This window comes from Aegilops tauschii, chromosome 5 (genome assembly GCF_002575655.3).
Source record: "Aegilops tauschii subsp. strangulata cultivar AL8/78 chromosome 5, Aet v6.0, whole genome shotgun sequence".
Classification (NCBI taxonomy): Eukaryota; Viridiplantae; Streptophyta; class Magnoliopsida; order Poales; family Poaceae; genus Aegilops; species Aegilops tauschii.
Genome location: NC_053039.3, coordinates 25,643,141 through 25,664,698, shown reverse-complemented (window position 1 = coordinate 25,664,698; position 21,558 = coordinate 25,643,141). Strand labels below are relative to the sequence as shown.

The following is a 21,558-nucleotide window of genomic DNA, read 5'->3' as shown; positions in this document are numbered from 1 at the left end:
CATAGGCTCCACCCTCAACAGCAAATAGGAAGGCGCGCTCGTCACCTTCCTGTGGGAGAATGTCGACGTGTTTGCGTGGCAAGCATCCGACATCCCCGGTGTTTCCAGGGAGGTGATTGAGCACCACCTAGCTGTCTGTCCTCATGCGCGGCCCGTCAAGCAGAAGGTCAGAAAGCGGGCTCTGGAGAGGCAGGAGTTCATCACAGAGGAGATCAGGAAGTTGGAAGCAGCGGGTTTGGTAAGAGGAGTGCTCCATCCGACATGGTTGGCCAGTCCGGTAGTGGTGCGCAAGGCAAATGGGAAGTGGAGGCTGTGTATTGACTACACAGATATCAATAAGGCTTGTCCTAAGGACCCCTTCCCGCTGTCGCGCATCGACCAGATTGTCGACTCCACGGCCGGGTGTGATCTACTGTCATTCCTCGACGCCTACTCGGGCTACCACCAAATCTTCATGACAAGAGAAGATGAAAAGAAGACAGCATTCATCACCTCATGTGGTACATATTGCTTTTGGATGCCTTGCGGGTTGAAGAGTGCTGGCTCGACGTTTGCAAGAGCAGTCCAAATTGGTTTTGAACCCTAGCTCCATAGAAATATGGAGGCATACATGGATGACATAGTGGTCAAAATCATGGACGGGGCAACTCTTGTGCAAGATCTGGAAGAGACATTTGCCAACCTACGCAAGATCAACCTTAAGCTAAACCCTGAGAAGTGTGTCTTTGGCATTCCGTCCGGCAAGCTTCTCGGATTCTTTGTGTCGCAACGCGGGATCGAGGCAAACCCAGACAAAAATCAAGGCTATCGAACAGATTGAGGCGCCTAAGCGGATCAAGGATGTGCGTCGGCTCACCGGCTGCGTCGCCGCCATGAGCCGATTCATCTCCAAATCCGCCGAGCGCGCCCTCCCTTTCTTCAAAATCTTGAAGAAGGCAGGCCTGATGGAGTGGACCCCAGAAGCCGAGGCGGCGTTGCAGGATCTGAAGAAATGCCTTACCTCCATGCCAGTACTGGTTGCGCCTAAACCACAAGAACCGTTGCTGAAGTATCTAGCGGCAACGAATCAAGTGGTCAGCGCCACACTAGTGGCATAGATGGAGGTCGACGAGGAGGCAGCGGCGACGGCAGAACCAGCGGACGGCGACCAAAGATTCCCCCGGCGGGACCTGGTGCCGGCAAGGCAAGGCCCCCGGCAGAGTCTGATGCCATTAGGACAACACCCGCACAGTCAAGCGAAGTGGTGCAGAGGAAGAAGATGATGCAGCACCCGGTTTACTTTGTCAGCTCCCTCTTGCAGGGGGCTAGGTCGAGGTACTCCGGTGTGCAGAAATTGCTCTTCGGCCTCCTTATGGCCTCGAGGAAGCTACGTCATTACTTCCACGCCCACGAGATCATTGTCGTCGCCCGCCTCCCGCTACAACGGATACTGCACAACCTAGATGCGACCGGAAGGATTGTGGAATGGGCCTTGGAGTTATCGAGCTTTGGGTTGAAGTTTGAAAGTACCTCAACAATCCAGAGCAGAATCTTGGCAGAGTTCATTGCGGAATGGACCTCAACACCTGTCGAAGAAATCCAAGAGACCGCTCTCCCCGGCGAGGAAGCGGGCCGCGACTGGATCATATACTTTGACGGGGCTTTCTCGCTGCAAGGCGCCGTTGCCGGTGTGCTGCTTGTTGCACCCACCGGAGAGCACCTCAAGTACGTGATACAGATGCACTTTCCCAGGGAGATGTCCACAAACAACACTGCTGAGTACGAGGGGCTGCTTGCCGGTCTCAGGATCACGGCAGACCTCGGGGTGAAGAAGCTCATCGTCAGGGGTGACTCGCAGCTTGTCGTCAGACAAGTCAACAAGGATTACTAGAGCCCATTGATGGAGGCCTACGTAGATGAAGTGAGGAAGCTGGAGGAGCGCTTTGACGGTATCCAAGCGGAGCACGTTCCCCGAGCGGAGAACGACATCGCCGATTACCTGTCGAAGCGTGCTGCATTCAAGCTACCTGTGGAACTAGGTACCTTTTTGCTCCGGTTAACTCAGCCATCCGTCGAACCATCAACGGGGCGGAACAAGCGGAGGAAATCAGGTCCCCGCAAGTACTTTCTCGCCGAGCCCCCTGGGGCTACCGGCAAGGATGCTGCCGTGGACGCTGAGCCTGCCAAAGAGCAACTGGCTCCGGCAGGGCATCGAGCCCTGACCGTGGAGACAACTGCTCCCATGGCAGAGGAAATGCCTTTGGTCCTTGCCGTCGAGCCCCAGGCTCCGGCATGGGCACAGCATACCGTCTGATTCCTCCAAACAGGGGAACTTCCTGAGGAGCAGGAAGAAGCGAAAAAAGTAGCCCGTCGGTCTGCCTTGTACAAGTTCATCGATGATGTCCTGTACAGGAGAAGGCCGAACGGTGTGAAATTGAAGTGCATCCCCCGGGAGGAAGGACTGGAGCTGTTGGTAGAGATACATGGAGGCATATGTGGCTCCCACATAGGGTCGAGGGCCCTTGCCGGCAAGGTTTCTTCTGGCCCACCGCCCTCCAGGATGCGATGACACTAGTAACCAAGTGTGAAGCGTGCCAGTTCCATTCAAAGAAGCTTCATCAACCAGCTCAAGCCCTTCAAACGATCCCTCTCTCCTGGCCATTCTCGGTCTGGGGGCTCGACATACTGGGCCCTTTCCCCCGTGCTGTCGGGGGCTTTGAGTACTTGTACGTTGCGATCGACAAGTTCACAAAGTTGCCAGAGGTGGAACCAGTGAGGAAGGTGACAGCACAGTCAGCCATCAAGTTCTTCAAGGGACTAGTCTGCCGTTTTGGTGTGCCAAATAGAGTCATCACCGATAACGGCACGCAGTTCACAAGCCACACCTTCATGCAGTACATTCAAGACCTCGGCAACAAGGTCTGTTTTGCTTCCATGGCACACCCCCAGAGCAACGGCCAAGCAGACAGGGCGAATGCTAAAGTGTTGCGAGGCCTGAGAATGAAGACCTTTGACATGCTGCACAAGAGCGGAAGGCGCTGGATTGATGAGTTTCCGGCGGTTCTTTGGTCGATCAGGACGACGCCAAATCGAGCCACCGGTCAGACACCCTTTGCCCTAGTATATGGGGCGGAGGAAGTTCTCCCCACGGAACTCATATACGGGTCACCTCGAGTGCTCGCTTGTGATGAGCTTGAGCAAGAGCAGTTGCGGCAAGATGACGCGACGCTCCTTGAGGAAGATCGTCTTCGGGGCGCTGTGAGAGCAGCACACAACCAGCAAGCCTTGCGCCGCTACCATAGCCGCAAGGTTCATGCCCGGAGCTTTGAGGAAGGCGACCTTGTTCTTCGGCGCGTTCAGTCGGCCAAGAATTCCAACAAGTTGACGCCGAAGTGGGAAGGCCCTTATCGGGTAATACAAGTCACCAGGCCTAGCGCAGTCCGCCTGGAGACCGAAGATGCTGTTCCAGTGAGCAACTCCTGGAACATCGAGCATCTTCGCAATTTTTACCCATAAGGCGCGGCTTGCCGGGCCCCCCGACAAGCCACCTTTTGTACAAGCCTTGCCGGCAAGGCATGTAACCCTTTGTACAAAGCCAGGCGCAGACCCTGAGCACAAATAAATGAAGCGTTGGCGCCCTAAGTTATAGCATGCATGCTAGGTCGAGTCTCTTCCTTGGTTAGGGTTGATAGTGCTTAGCGGCGACTAACCCCTAGCCTAGAGGTCGAGTGCGCGTCTCTCTGTTCTTTTCTGCCCTCCTTTGGTTCGCAGGGCACATGGGCACTTCTGCTGAGCTACTTGGAAGAAAAGGAACGGACCGGCGCCTTGACCCCGGCAAACCAGAGTTGCCGGGGGCTGCAAGTACAAGGATCCAACCGCGGCAAGACAAGGTTGCCGGGGGCTGGAGATCTAGATAAGTCTTTCATCCCCTGTCATGCATTTCGGTACGGAACTGGGACATGTGAAACCTCGTTTTATCTCCAGGTTACCGTGCTCCCTTTTTTCCTATACCTAAGGATTATCACCTGGGTCCGGATTTCGTTGTAGCCGCGGCGGCAAGGAGATAGAACGAGGAGCCTAAGCCCACTTCATCCCTGCCTCTGCCAAGGGCGCGAGAATGGTCGAGCGAAGTGAGGGGGACGGCAAGGCCTGTTGCCGGGCGAAAAATGTTTATCTTAAAAAGTAACAAGGACTCGCTCCTTGTCGTGGGGTCCACCCACGAACGAATAACCCGGCAAACATCCCTTTTCATTAAAAACATCCCACACAGGTACAGTTCATACGGAATGAAAAACATGAGCAAGGGGATTACAAGTTCTAAATTTAACGAAGGCTTACAAAAAAGAGATGAGATGCCCGTAATCCCTTTCTTGTCCCTCTCCTCAGGAGGCAGGTCAAGAAGGCGGGAGGGCAAAAGGGGCGCCTAGGCGAGCTACGAGCAGCAGAAAGCACCAAGAGAACACCTCGGTGGCTACCCAAGGGTGGGCCGATGATGACGGTGCCGGGAAAGGAGCTGGAAGACGAGGCGGCAGGTCGCCGGACATGCGACGAAGGCGTCGGTGTCCGCGTACTCTGAGTTGACGGCCTTGCTGCCCGCCCTCTTCCTCTTCCGCAGCCTCCCGCCGCCAGCTGCCCAAGGAGACGGCCCTGAGAAGTACAAGGAGCTGGGCCCTCCCCCGACGAAACTCCACCGGAGGAGCGGCCAGGTGCAGATGCTGCTGCTGCCGCACCCGCCCAGGCGCGGGGCGTCCGACTCCTAGTTGGACTCGTCCCCGTCATCTGCCCCGCTGTCCTCGTCGTCACTTTCGCTCGAGGAAGAGCTTCCATCGTCGGAGTCTCCGTCGGAGGAGCTCTCCACGCAGCACTTCAGGCGAGTTCCAAAATCTCCGAAGACCTTGACGGAGAGCAACCCGTCCTCCATTAATTTGAAGTAGAGGACGAGCCCCGCCGTCAGGCTGTGGATGCGAGCGAACGTCTTCCATCCATGGCGGAGGTACATGACCCGAGGAGCCGGGAAGTCGACGTCGACCCGCGTGCCCCCATTCCCGCAGCCCCTCATGTGCAACCTGAGGGTCCAGGGCGGGTCACGCTCCATCTCCCGAGCAAACGGAGCGGGAAGACGAAGATGACGACGCGGAGGCCGGCGTAGCCTGATGAAGAACTCGCGGGGCTGGTCTCCAACGTGGCCCTCCGTCGGGAAAGGCGTCATTGGCGGGGGCGAGGCCGGCGCGCCGCCCCGTCCTCCTCTTCCCCGAGAACCACGACCTCAGCCACGGCCTCGGCCCCACCCCTTCCCCTCGCGGCCGGCTCCACCACCACGGGTTCAGAAGGAGAAGGGACGCGCTGTCGAGCGGCGACCCTCGCCGCCACCGTCGAGGGACCGGGGTTCCCCTTCTCCATGGTGGATGAGAGGAAGAAGCAGAAGCAAGAGGAGATAGAAGATAGAAGAATGCGGGATGTCATCCCCCCTTCCCTCTCCTTATAAATGGGCGGAGTCGCGGCTCGGCCGCCCCGCTCAGCCAATCCAGCCACCAGAGGCACAGGGAATCGGGACCGACCCGCTGCCCCAACCAGCGACGGCCCGGTTTCCCGTCTCCACCGCTTGCCACCCCAAGCGCATGGAGGACGCGTGGCGAACGTGCAGAACCGAGGGGACGGGCGCAGCGACCTCTCCCCACCCCGTGATCGTGGGGTGTGGACGCCTTGAAGACAGCGACCCGACCCCATTCAGTAAATGGGCCGCGCCCTTACGCCTCTCCCTCTTCATGGGGAAGGCGCGAGCCGCCCCTGTATCGCGATGTGACGCATGCCTGCGGAAACCGCCCCATGCATGCCGCCCATGTCATGCGCACCCCTCCACGTCGCGCATTCAACGCGGGTTGTGGGGAAGCGCAGCGAATGGAAAATTACCACGGTAAAAACCGCCCCTCCTGCCCGCGCACCGTTTTGGGCCTAGCCCAACAACGTGTCGCGCTTATGTGTGGCCCAGACCCGGGGGCTCCTGTCGGTGTACAAAAGAAGGGGCGCACCTTTGTACCCCTTTACCTGTGCACGGACAGTCGGAGCCGTGCCCACGGCGGCACCAAGCAGAACAGGGGAGGTGAACCAAGGTAAAACCGAAGCCCAAGACAACCAAGGCAACGCCAAGGCCAAGAACACCAAGAAGCAGAAGGACGAAGCAGGCTCCCCCGGCAAGACCCTTGCCGGGGCAGCCTCAGCAGCCCCGACAAGACCCTTGCTGGGGCGGGTCGCCAACACCAGCGGAGTGAGCCACCCTCGAGCCCACGGGTTCCAACTCAACCAACCACGTTGGAACTAGGGCTCGAGCGGCACCTCCATGGTGGCATGCAGATCTTTGTCAAGACCAAGGAATATTCAAGATCAGATGAGGATTAAAAGACAACGGTCCTCGGCAAGATCCTTACCGAGGAGAGCCACAAGACCCCCGGCAAGATCCTTGCCGGGGACGACAGCGCGCCACGGCAAGACCCTTGACGGGCCGCCCGGCAAGGCCCTCACCGAGGACGCCAACAGGGCCACCGCCAGGCGCGCACCAGCCAAGTCTCCACCGCCATTCGCATGCAGCTGCCAGCTCAATCAGCGGGGCTGGCACCTGCGTGGCAACATGCAGCTTCCAGGCCAGATTGGCAAGCGCCTGCGTGGCGGCATGCATATCTTTGTGAAGACCCTACCGCCGCGCCACCTCAGCTGCCTGCCTGCCTGCATGGCGCCGGACGCATCGTTGGCCAGGGCCCGTGTCAAAGCGAGGAGCAGCGGCGACGGACAGGACGGGCCTCACTCCCGTCCCCGATAAAGCTAGGGGACACCTCAGCGGCACATTAAATGTGCCTTGTCCTGTAATACGAGCGATAAGCTCGCAGGACTGTACGCCTTTCCACCTCCTGTGCGCCAGTGTGGCAGCCCCTTTCGACTATAAATGGAGGCCCATTTCGTACTGGAGAAGGATTTTTCGGCTCTCTGGAACTACTCAGCTACCGTAGCTAGTTCGAGGGCTCAAGAACACTCAATACATCCACCAAAGCAGGACTAGGGTTTTACGCATCCTCGCGGCCCGAACCTAGGTAACAATCGTTGTGCTGATTAATAATCATGCTCTTCTCGCAACCCCACGCCCCGGCAACCATAGTAGGGATTCTTGTGATCCCATAAGTGTCATTCCACATCGATAGAAGCTTTGTTCAAATCAGTCATTTAGGCGACTCCAACTCATGTGATGAGTTGTTTTTAGTTCCCTATCGCCACTTGTGAGCGATTCAGGAAAATGCATTGGCGGTCCTGGGAGTGGCTTACAACACCAAAGGCTCTAGGTGGTATGGGATTCCGCAACATGGCCTTGTTTAACCAAGGCATGCTCGGACGGCAAGGGTGGCGTATTCTTTCTTCACCGGAGTCACTTTGCGCTCGCGTTCTTAAAGGTAGGTATTTCCCTCATGGTGATTTCTGGCATGTCGAAGTACCACGTTCTGCTTCATATACTGGGCGAAGTATCCTGTTCGGTCGGGAGCTTCTCAAACGCGGCATCCAATGGGGTATTGGAGATGACGCATAGGTTCGTATTATGGGCGATCATTGGATCCCCTCCATGCCACCAGAACTTCTTCAAACTATTTCTCCGATTCCGGCGAATTCTACTGTCCGCTGCCTTCTAGACGAAGAGCTTGGTACATGGAATGAGGATACTGTTCGTGCTTTCTTCCATGATGATGTTCCTGCGGAGATTTTGCAGCTTCCTGTTTAGCATGGTGGTGAGGATTATGCAAGATGGCCTTAGAGCATCTCCAGCCGCGCCCCCAACAAGGCCCCCCAGGCGATTTTTCGGCCGCCGGCATCAAAAAATCGGCCCAGTCGCGCCCCAGGGACCCTTTTTTCGCCGGCTCGGGCCGAAATTGGCGCCGGCGGACCCAACCCGAGCCCTGCGCGCTAGGGGGCGCTCGGGGGCGCCGGGCGAATCGTTTTTGGCGTGAAAGCGCCGCGGGTCAGCCGCGTCAGCGACACCTCGACGGGCAATGGGCGCCAAGGAGGTTCGGCGCGTCCTCCTCCTCTTTCTCCTCCCACTCCTCCGGCACTTCGACGCTGCTCGGCGTCAAGGCCGAGCCCGCGGCGGAGACGCCGCTCGGTCGGCGCACTCGCAGCGCCGGCATTGTCATCAACGAGTGCGGCCGGCGCGCCTCCTCGTCGGCTCCTCCTCCGCGCTTCGTCAAGCCAAAGACGGAGTCGGGGCTCGCGCCGGTGAAGACGGAGCCGGGGTTGCGCCGGTGAAGACGGAGCACGGCGAGGTCGAGCTCAATGACGACACGGCCCTTGAATGGGCACGCCAGGACTCCATCAAGATGGCGACGGAGCTCCAGCGCGCCGCCCTGCGGCGCTTCGAGCAGCGCCGCCGAGGCCGCGACGAAGGAGTCGTCATCATCGACGACAGCAACGACGACGACGACGCGCCGCCGCCGCCACCAGCCGGGGAGGGGTCCAGCAGGGGCGCCCGAGTCAAGGAGGAGAAGGCCGACGATGGCGGCAACGACGGTGACTTCTCGGCCTTCAGCAAGTTTTTTTTATTAGTTTTTATATGTAATGGCGACTACTCGACTTAAATCCGCGAATATAAGCCCAAGTTTACCGAAATTTGGCGTGTTTTAGCCGAACTTTGCGTAAATTTGCTACACAATTTTTTTTCCCTGCGCCTGGGGCCGGCTCTGGGGCGGCGGCTGGGGGCCAACTTGTCCCAGGCCCATTTTTTTCGTCGGGTCACCCCCACGCGGCGATTTTAGGCGCCTCCTGGGGGGCCAACGGCTAAAGATGCTCTTACACCAAGTTTGGTGAATACTCGGTTCGGTCGGCCTACAACTTGGCTAGATCTGCTCGGTTCCTGCAAGCCCAGAGTGTCAATAGGCGCAGCATGGTGTCCGATGGTGCAGCGGCAGAGAGGAGCTGGAAGTCCATTTGGTCAATCAAGGCACCGAACAAAATGAAAGTAGTGTTGTGGAGGTTTGCACATGATTGCCTTCCATCAGGTGTGCAACTACAGCGCCGACATGTTCCAACTTCAGAACTGTGTTGTTTCTGAGGCAGGACAGAGGGTATTGAGCATTGCTTGTTGTTCTGTCAGTTTGCTTGGGAAGTCTGGGAGCAAGTCAAGAATTGTTTTGGTGTTAAGCTTTGTCTGTCGACCTTCTCCAATCCAAGGCAGTGGCTTTTCGACTTCTCTCCCATGCCAACAGTCCAAAGGCCACAGTGATGACCGTAACTATTTGGCATATTTGGGAGGCGTGCAATTCATGCAGGTATAATATTGAGACGCCTCATCCTCGTCGTACTGTTGGCAAGATATTTGCTTATATTGACCTTATTGTGCAACATCTCTTGATGATGGTCCCTGAACATAGGTGTGAGTCCTCTGCATCATGCAACCAATGGTCTCCACCACCGTCAGGTACTTTATATTTCATGTCTGATGCTGCCATTTTTTCTGATCTCGGCAAAGCAGGTATTGGTGTTGTTGCTTTGAATCATGAGGGTCTTTTTGTTGTGGCGTGTTCTGAAACTATTAAGGGGAATCCTGAACCTGAGTTGGCTGAAGCTCTGGCTCTCCGGCGTTCAGTGTATCTTGCACGAGATGAAGGCTGCAACTCGGTGATCTTCGCCTCGGACTGCCTCTCTTTGGTGCAGCGAGTTAATTCTTCTATCCGTGATCGTTCTGTGGTGGTTTTCTTGTGGCAGACATCAACCATGCTATCTCGGGCTTTTCTTCTGCTATTTTCAAGCATATTCGTCGGCATTTTAATGTTTTAGCTCATAGTCTAGCTAAGTCTTTTATGAACTCTAGTGGTCTTTGTTGTTTTCGTTCTTCTCCGGTTTGTATCCGAGAGACTCTTTGTAATTTTGTTGCTTGATTAATAAAGTGCCGATGTTTCTCAAAAAGATCCATGCATCACCCCCTCTAGCTAGCTATAAAGCTTGTCCTCACGTATGTACATCTGTCTTGGTGCGTCAACTAAGCTAGCATGGTAGTTCACGAAAATAAACGGCTGGATTTTACATATTCTCCATAGGACTCAGATATGTCCTTATATATGTTAATATTTGAACTTGAAAAAAAATTAAAGTTATAATTACACATGTGATCCATAATCTCATGTTTTTTATGTGGTCTCCTTGACGGTAATAAGTATAGTTATATATATCAAACTAGGCACATCTCTCCCAATATATAGCCCTTTTTTAATCGTCTAGAGAACTTTTCGATCAATAACTAAATAGAAATTCACAAATATGTGATATATCTTGAATAAGCATGCTTCCGCATGTACCCATCTTTTCCGCATTCAGACATTACATCGACTGGTGATAAATAAAATTCCTACAATATTTGCTCGTCCAATCACTCATGTCATAGTGTGCATTTTTCTGAGGGACTCCATTTTAAGCACGACCAAAAAACATACCTCGTATTCAAGGGACATGGAATTCTTTTTTTTCACATTGATCTGTTTGTACTTCTTACCCATATGAAGTGTTCCCTACCTGTGACACTATAAAATACATAAGCCTTTTCGTTCGTCATAATCAACCATTCCATCATGCTTTTAGTAGCAGTTAAATGCTAATGGCAACCAGTTGTTGATTCATTCTTTTGTGAGTGATCTCCCCGTTGGCCTCATGACAACCTGTTCCTTTATGTTACTAAACCCAATCTTATTGATAGATACACATGCAATGAATAATATCCAATCTTTTGTCAACGGATGCAGTCCATAGAGACTAATATCTTGAATGATGGCACTTTATAACCCGTGCGGCATCTTGTGTTGAAATTTTGCTTCGCTACGACAAACTTTGGATATAGAACTTGTATTGACTCGGATAGTTAAGGAATTCATATGGAAATCGAAGAAAAAAAATTGCTGGTTTATTTTGTTCTTACTCTTGCATTTCAGAAAACCAACAACCCTATGTTGTATTGTCGCTTGCACACGTAGAACGTTCGTATCAGCCTACTAATTCTGGTTAAGTAACATGTTCTCCTTAATAATGTTCTAATTTATTGTTTACTCCAAATGGAGTTATTTATGGATTTCATTTGTAAATTCAGGAAAACAGAATGCTTGTTTACTTAGTTCTTATCTCGAAAATAATGTAAACTAGATTCATTATATAAATCTACAGATTATTGTTTGTAAATTACTGGAACCAATACTGCATGTAGTACTTTCTCAATCTTTAAGACCATAGTCCGCATAGAATTAAAGAGAACATTTAATTTAATTAGTGCATGTTTTAGTGTGGCCATACTCTTACCTATGTACTAGGAGACTGAAGGGTAAGTTGAAAAGAATAAAATATACTATACAGAAATTAGTAGGAAAGAAAATTTGCAAATTTGCTCTGTATCAAAGCGGTTTTCCGATTCCTATTCCGTGGGTCTGTATTTGAATAGCTGAATAAGTATCATATTCTATGCTAGTATTATTTATTGTGAAACTCCTTCACGATAGATCTCTATGAATATAAATAGGAGCCACAACAGAATCGATGGAGGAGAAAATTTAGTCTATGTGGACGAACATATAGTATTATTTATTGTGAAACTCCTTCACGATAGATCTCTATGAATATAATTAGGAGCCACAACAGAGTCGATGGAGGAGAAAATTTAGTCTATGTGGACGAACATAGTAACTTATTTGGCTCTTGTTTGTATAATGCTACAATAATTGTATTTTTCGCTAGCTAGCTGTTGCATTCATGAATCATGGTCGGCGTAAGATTTTTAATTCTAGTATTGTATGCAGGTGCGAAGGGATCTCGGAGTGCCAAATCTGCAAGGGCAGGAATGCATGCTACTTGTTCCACTTCCTGCCTCCGTGCTTGTCAGATTTGAATAAGGAGCAGCTAGCTGAGAGGAAGATGGAGACCAGTCTAGGTAAGAAGCTCCGCGAGAACAACCTCCGAGGCTGTTGTGAGGAGATGGAGGATGATTACCCGGACAATAGACCCGACTACTTGCATGGAGGAAATCCACAGCCGTGCTCCTCATCGGGAGACGAATGTCAAGAAATTGCAAGAGAGGCAAAGAAAGTTCAAATAGCCAAGTGGGTAGCTAACATAGCTGCGAATGGTGGCAGCATCCTTTGCCCTCCTGCCGAGCTCGGGGGCTGCGGGCGCCCGGGTCTTGAACTGAGGCGGCTCTTCCCGGAGGACTGGCTTACGCGTCTCGAGGCAGCAGCCACGGCGCTCAAACTCTTCTTGCCCACTTCTGATGTGGTAGGTGCCGATGATGCATGCAGCTGCCTTTGCAATTTGTGGGGATAAAAGGAGAGCTGTGTCCAGGGACAACTGAACTGATAATTGCCTGTATTGCCCGGTGTCAGACTCTGCAATGCCAGATGACCTCCAGCACTTCCAGAATCACTGGGTGAGGGGAGAGCCAGTGGTTGTTTGAGGCATCCTGGATAAGATGTCAGGTTTGAGCTGGGAGCTGTAGTTGCAGGATCAGTTCTAACTCTTTCTCACACGAAGAACACGAGTGTTTGCGCTGCGTTCGACCTCTGCAGCCTTTTTTTTTTCTTCTTATTCAGTCAAGTGCTTCATAACAGAAACTACAAGATACCCGGTCCACGAGCGGGCTGATCGGACGTGCCATCCCATGTCCTCCCGATCGCTAGGGTGTGGCCGTCACACGTTTACAATCATGCCATCCCACGATCCACCTGTGACGTCTCAGCTAAACAAACTAACTGAAAGTCTGAAACTACGCCAAGTCGGGAACAGATTCCACACTGCATGGCCCTTTATTTTAGCTATGAAAAAACTAGAGGATAACAAACAGCTCAACGGGATTATTTGCTAACAAATCACCCCCTTAAGCCCGTGGCACAGTCTTCACTTCAACGACACCGAGCATCTTCCTCATCTCAACGAATCTGGTGCGCCCCAATGCCTTGGTTAGAAGATCAGCAAGTTGATCAGTTGTTCCAATGTGCTTCACGTCAGCTCTTCCTTCCTCGACGCACTCCCTGATGAAGTGATACTTAACATCAATATGCTTGCTCCGGTTGTGATGCACCGGATTTTTGCTCAGTGCGATAGCTGACCGGTTATCAACCATAAGGTCGAACATGGCCGGAGCTTGCCCTGTCATTTCCCCGAGCAATCTGCTGAGCCAGACCCCTTGACAAGCGCCGCTCGCTGCTGCCACATACTCCGCCTCGCAGGATGATGTGGTCACTATCTTTTGTTTCTGCGAGCTCCATGTCACAATGTTCTTTCCAAGCATGAACACAACTCCAGAAGTGCTCTTTCTGTCATCTATGTCCCCGGCATGGTCACTATCACTGTAACCTGTCAGCACCAAACCCTTTGCACCAGCCCTGTAGCAGCATCCATACCCCTTAGTAGCTTGTACGTACCTAAGAATTTGTTTCACTGCCGTCCAATGCTGCTTGCTTGGTGCCTCCATGTACCTGCTCACAATGCCGACGGCACATGCTATATCAGGCCTTGTATTGACCAAGTAACGAAGACTGCCGATCACACTCCTGTACAAAGTGGCATCCACGGCTTCAGCTCCATCCCTCTTGCTGAGCTTGAGGCGGTATTCCATTGGAGTTGCACACGGTTTGCATTGCTCCATGCCTGCAACCTCCAAAATCTTCTGAGCATAGCTGCTTTGACAGATCTTGATCTCACCACTTTTCTGCTCAACTTCAATACCCAAGTAGTAGGACAGTAGGCCGAGATCACTCATTTTGAACAGCCGTTGCATCTCCTGCTTGAACTTGTCAATATCATCCTGACTAGTCCCGGTAATCACCAGATCATCCACATATACTCCCACCAACAGGAAGTTCTTGTGGTCACCACGCCTATACACAGCATGTTCCAGCCGGCTTCTTTTGAAACCCAAGGCTTGCAATGATGCATCCAATTTAGCATTCCAGGCCCGTGGTGCTTGTCGCAGCCCGTACAGCGCCTTCTGCAACTTGTACACTTTGCAGCTCTCTCGATCATCGACAAACCCTGGCGGCTGCTGTACATAGACCTCCTCTGCAAGATCACCATTCAGAAAAGCGGATTTAACATCCATGTGGTGTACCTGCCATCCACCGTGCGCGGCGAGAGCCAGGAGCAGCCGCACAGTCTCCATGCAAGCCACTGGAGCGAAAACTTCTTCAAAGTCCACCCCCTGTCGCTGAGAGTACCCCTTTGCCACCAGTCGCGCTTTATGCTTCAGGATGTTGCCGGCAGGATCTCTTTTCACCTTGAAAACCCACTTTAACCCGATGGCGCGGTGCCCAGCGGGAAGAGATGTGAGTTCCCAGGTTTGATTGTCGACGATCGAGCCCATTTCCTCCTCCATCGCCTTGAGCCAGGCGTGATCAGAGAGTGCTGCCTCAACACTCGCCGGCTCCTCGGCGGCCAGAAGACAGAGGCCCACATGCTGCTGCTCGTCGTCGTCGTCGAACAAGTCGCTGTGATCTCCTTGGTGGTGTCGTAGACGTCGGACACACGCCGATATCGCGGGTGCCCGCTGTCCGTGTCCAGCGCGTCATCACGCGACGGCGGCGACACGAACTGTATTGGTGGCGTCGACAGTTCGGGCGTGCATAGTGCCGTCTCCGCTGCTGCCGGACGAGGCGAACCGGAGCCACTGTCAGTCACCGTGACTCCCGGCTCAGGGGCATATACCACCGTGAACACACCTGATGGTGTGCTTTCCTTTGCTGCTTCAGGTTTCCAGTTCCATGGGCGTGTCTCCTGAAACACAACATCACGTGACAACAGCAGTTTCTCGGCGACGGGATCATAGATACGATAGGCCTTGGCACCTTCCTCATATCCCATCATGACGCCGGGCGTCGATCTGTCGGCCAGCTTGTTGATCCCGGGTCCGAGCTTCTTCACGTGCGCGTGACACCCGAAGGTGCGCAGGTGAGCCACGCTCGGCTTCTTGCCATGCCACAGCTCGTACGGAGTCACCCCGTCGAGGCTCCGCGTCGGCGATCGGTTGAGGACATAGACGGCCGCCTTGACGGCCTCTCCCCAGAAGACCGCGGGCACGCCCATGCTCTTCAGCATGCACCTCGCCATCTCCACCACCGTTTGATTACGGCGCTCGACAACCCCGTTTTGTTGCGGCGTGTACGGGGCGGTCGTGAAGTGCTTGATGCCGAGCTCGTTGCAGTACTCGACGAACGCCGTGGAGTTGAACTCCCCGCCGCGATCCGAGCGGAATGCGAGCAGCTTGCAGCCGCTCCTGGTCTCTGCTGCCGCTTTCACCTTTTTGAAGAAAGCAAAAGCCTCGCTCTTTGTCCTGAGTACCTCAATCCAAATGTACCGAGAGTAATCATCCACAATTAACAAGAAATAATTTCTACCTCCCGGTGTTGGCGGAGAGATCGGACCGCACAAATCCGAGTGTACGAGCTCCAGGGACGCCTTTGCACGATTTGTTGCAGCCTGCGGGAAGGGTAGTCGGTGTTGTTTCCCGAGCATGCAGCCATCACAATACTCCCCAACGTGATCCACATCAGGAATCCCACGCACCATCTTCTTCCTTGCCATGGCACACAATGCACGGAAGTGGAGGTGCCCAAAACGTGCATGCCACAGCCAGGCCAGGTCGCCTCCTTTGGACAGCAGGCACACCGGCTCAGCACGCTGTAGGTTCAGCTTGTACAGACGGTTTGCTGAGCGCTTGACACGCGCCAGCAGCCGTCCCTCTTGGTCGAAGATCGCGAGGACACTGCGCTTGATGACGATCTCGCAGCCCTTCTCATCTAGCTGTCCGAGCGAAACAATGTTACTCCGAAGACGGGGAATGTAATATACCTCCGAGAGTACACGCTGATCGCCGGTGAGGCACTCAAACAACACAGTTCCTTTGCCGCATATCTCGACGACTGATCCATCTCCGAAGCGGACAGTGCCGCGCACCGTCTCGTCCAACGTGGCAAATAACTCCTTGCGGCCAGTCATATGGCTGCTGGCCCCTGTGTCCGCGTACCAAGAGCCATCGCCGACGGTGCTGGCCCCTGTGTCCGCGTACCAAGAGCCATCGCCGACGTCCTACGTCGGCGATGGCTCTTGGTACGCGGACACAGGGGCCAGCAGCCATATGACTGAGGAAGACGGCTTGCGGAGCTGCGATTGTGATCTCCTCCGGTGCATCGAGCACCGCCATGAGCAGCCCCGGCTCCTCCACCTCTTCGACTTGCGCCACGTTTGCCTCCTCGCGGTGCTCCTGCTTGGGCTTGCCGTAGCACTCGCGTGCCCAGTGGCCCCACTTACCGCACTTGCGGCAGTTCCCCTTGCGTTTAGGAGCACCGTCGTGAGGTTGTCCTCCGCCGGCGCCGGTGGGAGGCTTCGGCTTGGGTTTCCCCTTGCCGCCTTTGGATCCACCGCCGGACGAGCCTCCGCCTGATTGCCGTCGCCTTTCCCGCTCGTGCCACTCCTCCTCTGTGAGGAGCAGCTTGCCGCCGGAGCCGCCGGTGGGGGGGTCGAGGCGCTCCTCGATGGCAAGAAAACGGCCGGCCACCTCCTCAATTGTCAGTGTTTTGAGATCAACAAGAGTCTCAATGGAGATGGCTACCTGGGCGTAGCGAGGCGGCACCACCCGCAGAAACTTCCTCACCGCCTTGATCTCGTCGACGTCGTCGCCAAGTTCCTGAAGATCGCTGATCAGGCCGGTGAGGCGAAGCGCGAAGTCCTCCACTATCTCTCCCTCCTTGAAGGAGAGATTTTCGAAATCACGGCGCAGCACCTGAGCCCGTGACTCGTGCATGCGCTCGACGCCCATGTGAAGCGTCTTGACGGTGTCCCACGCCTCCTTGGCGGAGTCCTTCGCCGCCAGCGTCCGCAGCATCTCCGGCGGGACGCCGCGGAGGATGACGCCCAGTGCGGTACGATCATCAGGGTGATCGGCGTCGCCCATCTCGACGGCTTCCCACAGCTGTGCAGCCTGAAGATGTACCTTCATGAGGATTGACCACTCGACGTAGTTCGTCCGAGTCAGCATCGGGATCGCGCCCGCGCCGCCATCTCTGACCACCCGCTCGTGGATGACCAGCTCTCTCCCACCGCGCCGTGTCGGGCTTCGTCCCCGACGAGCCGGCGATGGGGTGTTCCTCCGGCGCGAGCCGGAGCGCTGCGGCGTGCGTGATCCACCATGTCCCGACATGGTCACCACAAGGCTCTGATGCCAATTGTAGTTGCAGGATCAGTTCTAACTCTTTCTCACACGAAGAACACGAGTGTTTGCGCTGCGTTCGACCCCTGCAGCCTTTTTTTCTTCTTCTTATTCAGTCAAGTGCTTCAGAACAGAAACTACAAGATACCCGGTCCACGAGCGGGCTGATCGGACGTGCCATCCCACGTCCTCCCGACCGCTAGGGTGTGGCCGTCACACGTTTATAATCGTGCCATCCCACGATCCACCTGTGACGGCTCAGCTAAACAAACTAACTGAAAGTCTGAAACTACGCCAAGTCGGGAACAGATTCCACACTGCATGGCCCTTTATTTTAGCTATGAAAAAACTAGAGGATAACAAACAGCTCAACGGGATTATTTGCTAACAGGAGCCACGGACCATGTGGTCCCAGATACACGGTGACGACATGGCTTCAGATCTAGTGAACGTTCAGGCTATCGTGTTCCTTAGTTGTTGTGACTTGTGAGGTGAGCGGTAATCTTCTCCTTTTACAATTCAGATCTAGATGATACTACTCCCTACGGTTATATAAATATGTCATTTTATAGAACTGTATTAAAAATACTATTTGCGTTAATAGATCAAAATCAAATGCATAATTATGTCTCCAACACTAGTTCACAGTACATGGAATTAATTAATATAGTACCAGGGTCTTACCTTTCAGTGAAGATTCCCTAGATAGTTGAGAAGCAACAGAATTAACATATAAAATGTTCAGTGCCTTCTATATCTATATATATCACATGCAATAGTTGGGTTCATCCTTTAAATATTCATTTCCATCCTTCGAAAAGATAAAGAGGACAAGTTAATTTTTTTAAGCTTTTTTTCAGGTCGAAATACACAATAGTGGCTTCTTCAATGGATACTACGAAGGTCGACATTATGATAATGGTTGGCCAGAGATGCTCAAACTGAAGGACTGGCCTACATCGAATCAATTTGAAGAGCTTTTACGAAACCATGGAGAAATGTATACAATTTCATTACCTCTCCAACCATACACCAACCCGAATTTTCGCTTCTTTAATATTTCAACTTTCCTTACTAACGACGTCTGCAGGTTGATTTGGGCCCAAAATCATACATAGCATATGGTATTTCAGAAGAGCTTGAACGAGGAGATTCTGTTACCAAGCTTCATTGCGACATGACTGATGCGGCAAGTGAGATAGATAAGTGTACGACTATAACCCTGGTAAAAAGTAATAAGTGGCCGCAACTCCATTCTATAATTCATTTTAGATTAATCTGCATTATCTGAAATGGCACCCCTACTAGTGGGTATTATCCAGTTTTAACGTTTGTTTTAATATTAGGTCAACGTATTGGTGCATACTGCCAAGGTAGACTCTTCTAGGAGGCAAGAAAATGCTATCATTGATCTGAAACTAAAACACAAGGCCCAAGATAAAAAGAGATTATGCAATGATGAAATAGTCAGGGATGGTTATGCAAAACATAATCCATCACCTGAACATTGCGAGGGTAAAGAGGGTGCTCTCTGGGATATATTCAGAAGAGAGGATGTCCCACGATTGAAAGAATATTTGAGAGAGCACTCCAAAGAATTTCGTCATGTACATTGTTCTCAAGTTAAAAAGGTAAGTACTTTTGATAACAGAAGTATGTGTATAACCCAGTGCGCGACGAAACATTTTACCTAACACAACAGCACACGAGAAAGCTTAAAGTTGATTATGGTGAGTTGTAGTACCTGCACAATCACGCAATATGTAAGAAGTTTCACAGAAAAGTAAACTAAAGTGTTATATCTTTCCAAATTGGTAATGAGGTTCAGGAGTGGAGCCTTGGACTATAGTACAAAAGCTTGGAGAAGCTGTTTTCATACCAGCCGGTTGTCCACATCAAGTACGAAATTTTCAGGTATATATCTCCTGAACACACTATATATATAGACATGATTATATTTGAGGGCAAAAAACTGGTTTATTATTTCTGTATTATGTAACTGATTGTGTTCTTCTATTACTTTTGTAGTCTTGTACCAAGATTGCTCTAGACTTTGTTTCCCCCGAGAACGTTAGACAATGTATGATACCGAACGAAGATCTCCGCTTATTACCCAAAGAGCACAGATCAAAGGAAGAGAAACTAGTGGTAAACCTTTTTACACGAATATGTTAACCCTGTGTTTTGGTGCAAACATAGTTTAATTAGATTATGTTCTAGAACAAAAATTATTGGGCTCTCTGACTACATGCTTGTAGATTCCATATTTCTACTTGCATGTGCCTTTGCTTGAGGAACTGTGATAAACATATTATGTACAAAATGCAGGTCAAGAAGATGATCGTATATGCTGTTAATCGTGCCGTTCAGACCTTGAAAGACGATCTGAAACATTTTCTCCCGGAAAGGAGTGACTCGGCACAAAGCCCTTTATTATCAGATTTGCAGTTCTTGCTAGACAATTTGTGACATGCTTTCTCCTTGAGGCAACAAAATTTATTTTCTTAAACTGAAGATGTAAACTAGGAGGAAAAGTGCTTACAGATCACATCCAGGTGATGCAGAAAATAGTGGTTAAACTTATTTAGTATAGCATTTATTTGTGGCACTTGGACCTAAAACTGAAATATTAAGATGGAGATTCTAATTATGTACTCATCGTTTTGTAAACACTGTGTTGCAATTGCTTCGTGGACCATGGCAGGGAAGATTCCTAGAATCCATGTTTTCCAATAATTTCACCACCTCTGTGTTAAATAGCTTAGTTATTAATTTTTATTTCTGTAATATAATCCTGGGAGGTTGCTGGACGAAGAAACATAATCTCGTTGGTTATTCTTTAAGGAAGACAGTATGGCTTCTCTGTTGTTTACTTTTTTTTTTACAAGTTTGTATATGAAAAAAAGGTACTTAGTAAAAGGGCCGGTCAGCTTAGGCTAATCATGTTGCATGAGTTGTCATTTGTAATCGTCATAGAGGTATATGGACCCATGTTGGTTATTTTCAGTCTTGGTGCTGTTCCATTGCCCCAATTACATATGTTTTCAGCATCTTAACACTTACCACCATGAACAAAATAATTTTGTGGCACCGGTTACTAACACCTAGAAACATCCTGGACTTTTCATGAAGGAATTTATGTGCAACAATAATATGCTCTCCAAAAGTTTACCAAACATCTATTAGCAGACAGTGCGCTACCATGAGTCTTTGGTAAAACTCCCAGTGCACTATTTGCATGAAAATATGTTCTTCCAAAGTTTACCAACCCTGAAAATGCCAGCCCATGGTGCCTCTACGTTGGCAGATGTCCTGGCAGCCAATCATGAATGTCTGTTGTCGAGGGAAGACGAGTCACAAGACCACATGATAGGGAAGTGAGAGTATAGGGAGGTACAATATGCTGGTAAAGAAGGTGGTTGTACATGTTGTTAATCATGCCGTTGAAACCTTGAAACACGTCCTGAAAAAAATTTATTCCTAGAAAACAGTGGCCCAGAACGAAGCCCTTTATTAACAAATTTGCAGTTCTTACGAGACAATTTGTGACATGCTTTCTCCTTCACGCAACAATATTACTTTTCTTAGAACTATGATGTAAACTACGAGGAAAAGTGGATGCATATCACATCCAGGTGCTGCAAAAAAAGAGTGGTTAAATTATTTAATATAGCATTTATTGAGTTACTTGGTGCTAGAATTATGTCACAGTAATATTAAGATAGACATTTGAATTATGTACGCTTCGTTTTGTAAATACGTTTTTGCAATTGCTTTGTGGTACGGAAAGATTACTAGAAGCCATGTTTCCTTGATAATTTCAACAACGCTTCTTGAAAAGCTTAGTTAATTATAATGTATTTATGTAAGATAATCCTAGGTGGTTGTGGGATTGTAGAAATGAGCTATAATTTCATGGCGTTTCTTAAGGAAGACAGTTGGTTTATCTATTGTGTATTTTTTAATTGTATATGAAAAAATGTACTGCGTAAAAGGGCCTGACAGCTTAGCCTTATCTCGCTGAATGAGAAGTCATTTTTAAATGCCAGAGTTATTGACCCGTGTTAGTTATTTTCAGTTTTGGTGCTCTTCCTTTTCCCCATTTCCATATCTTTTCAGCATCTTAACGCTTACAATCATGAATAAATGATTATGTGGTTACAGACACCTTGATTAGACATTTCATGAAGGAATTAATGTCCAAATCTTCCCTCCAGGCTTGGGCGGCGAGCCCATGGATTCGCCTCCCTCTGTCGGCCGCTCCGATGGCCGGTGGCGTGGATGGGAATCCCGGTGTCTGTGCTCCTGTTAGTAGTTTAGGTTATGATAATTTAGTCCTCACAGGTGCGTCACTTGGGTGGAAGGTGGCGCTTCTT

General features: G+C 51.1%; 1 pseudogene; it reads left to right on the top strand.

The window, feature by feature from the left end:
- The first annotated feature begins 8,006 nt into the window (after nucleotides 1-8,006).
- Nucleotides 8,007-19,651, top strand: LOC109733092 (lysine-specific demethylase JMJ26-like; annotated as a pseudogene).
- The last annotated feature ends 1,907 nt before the right edge of the window (nucleotides 19,652-21,558 follow it).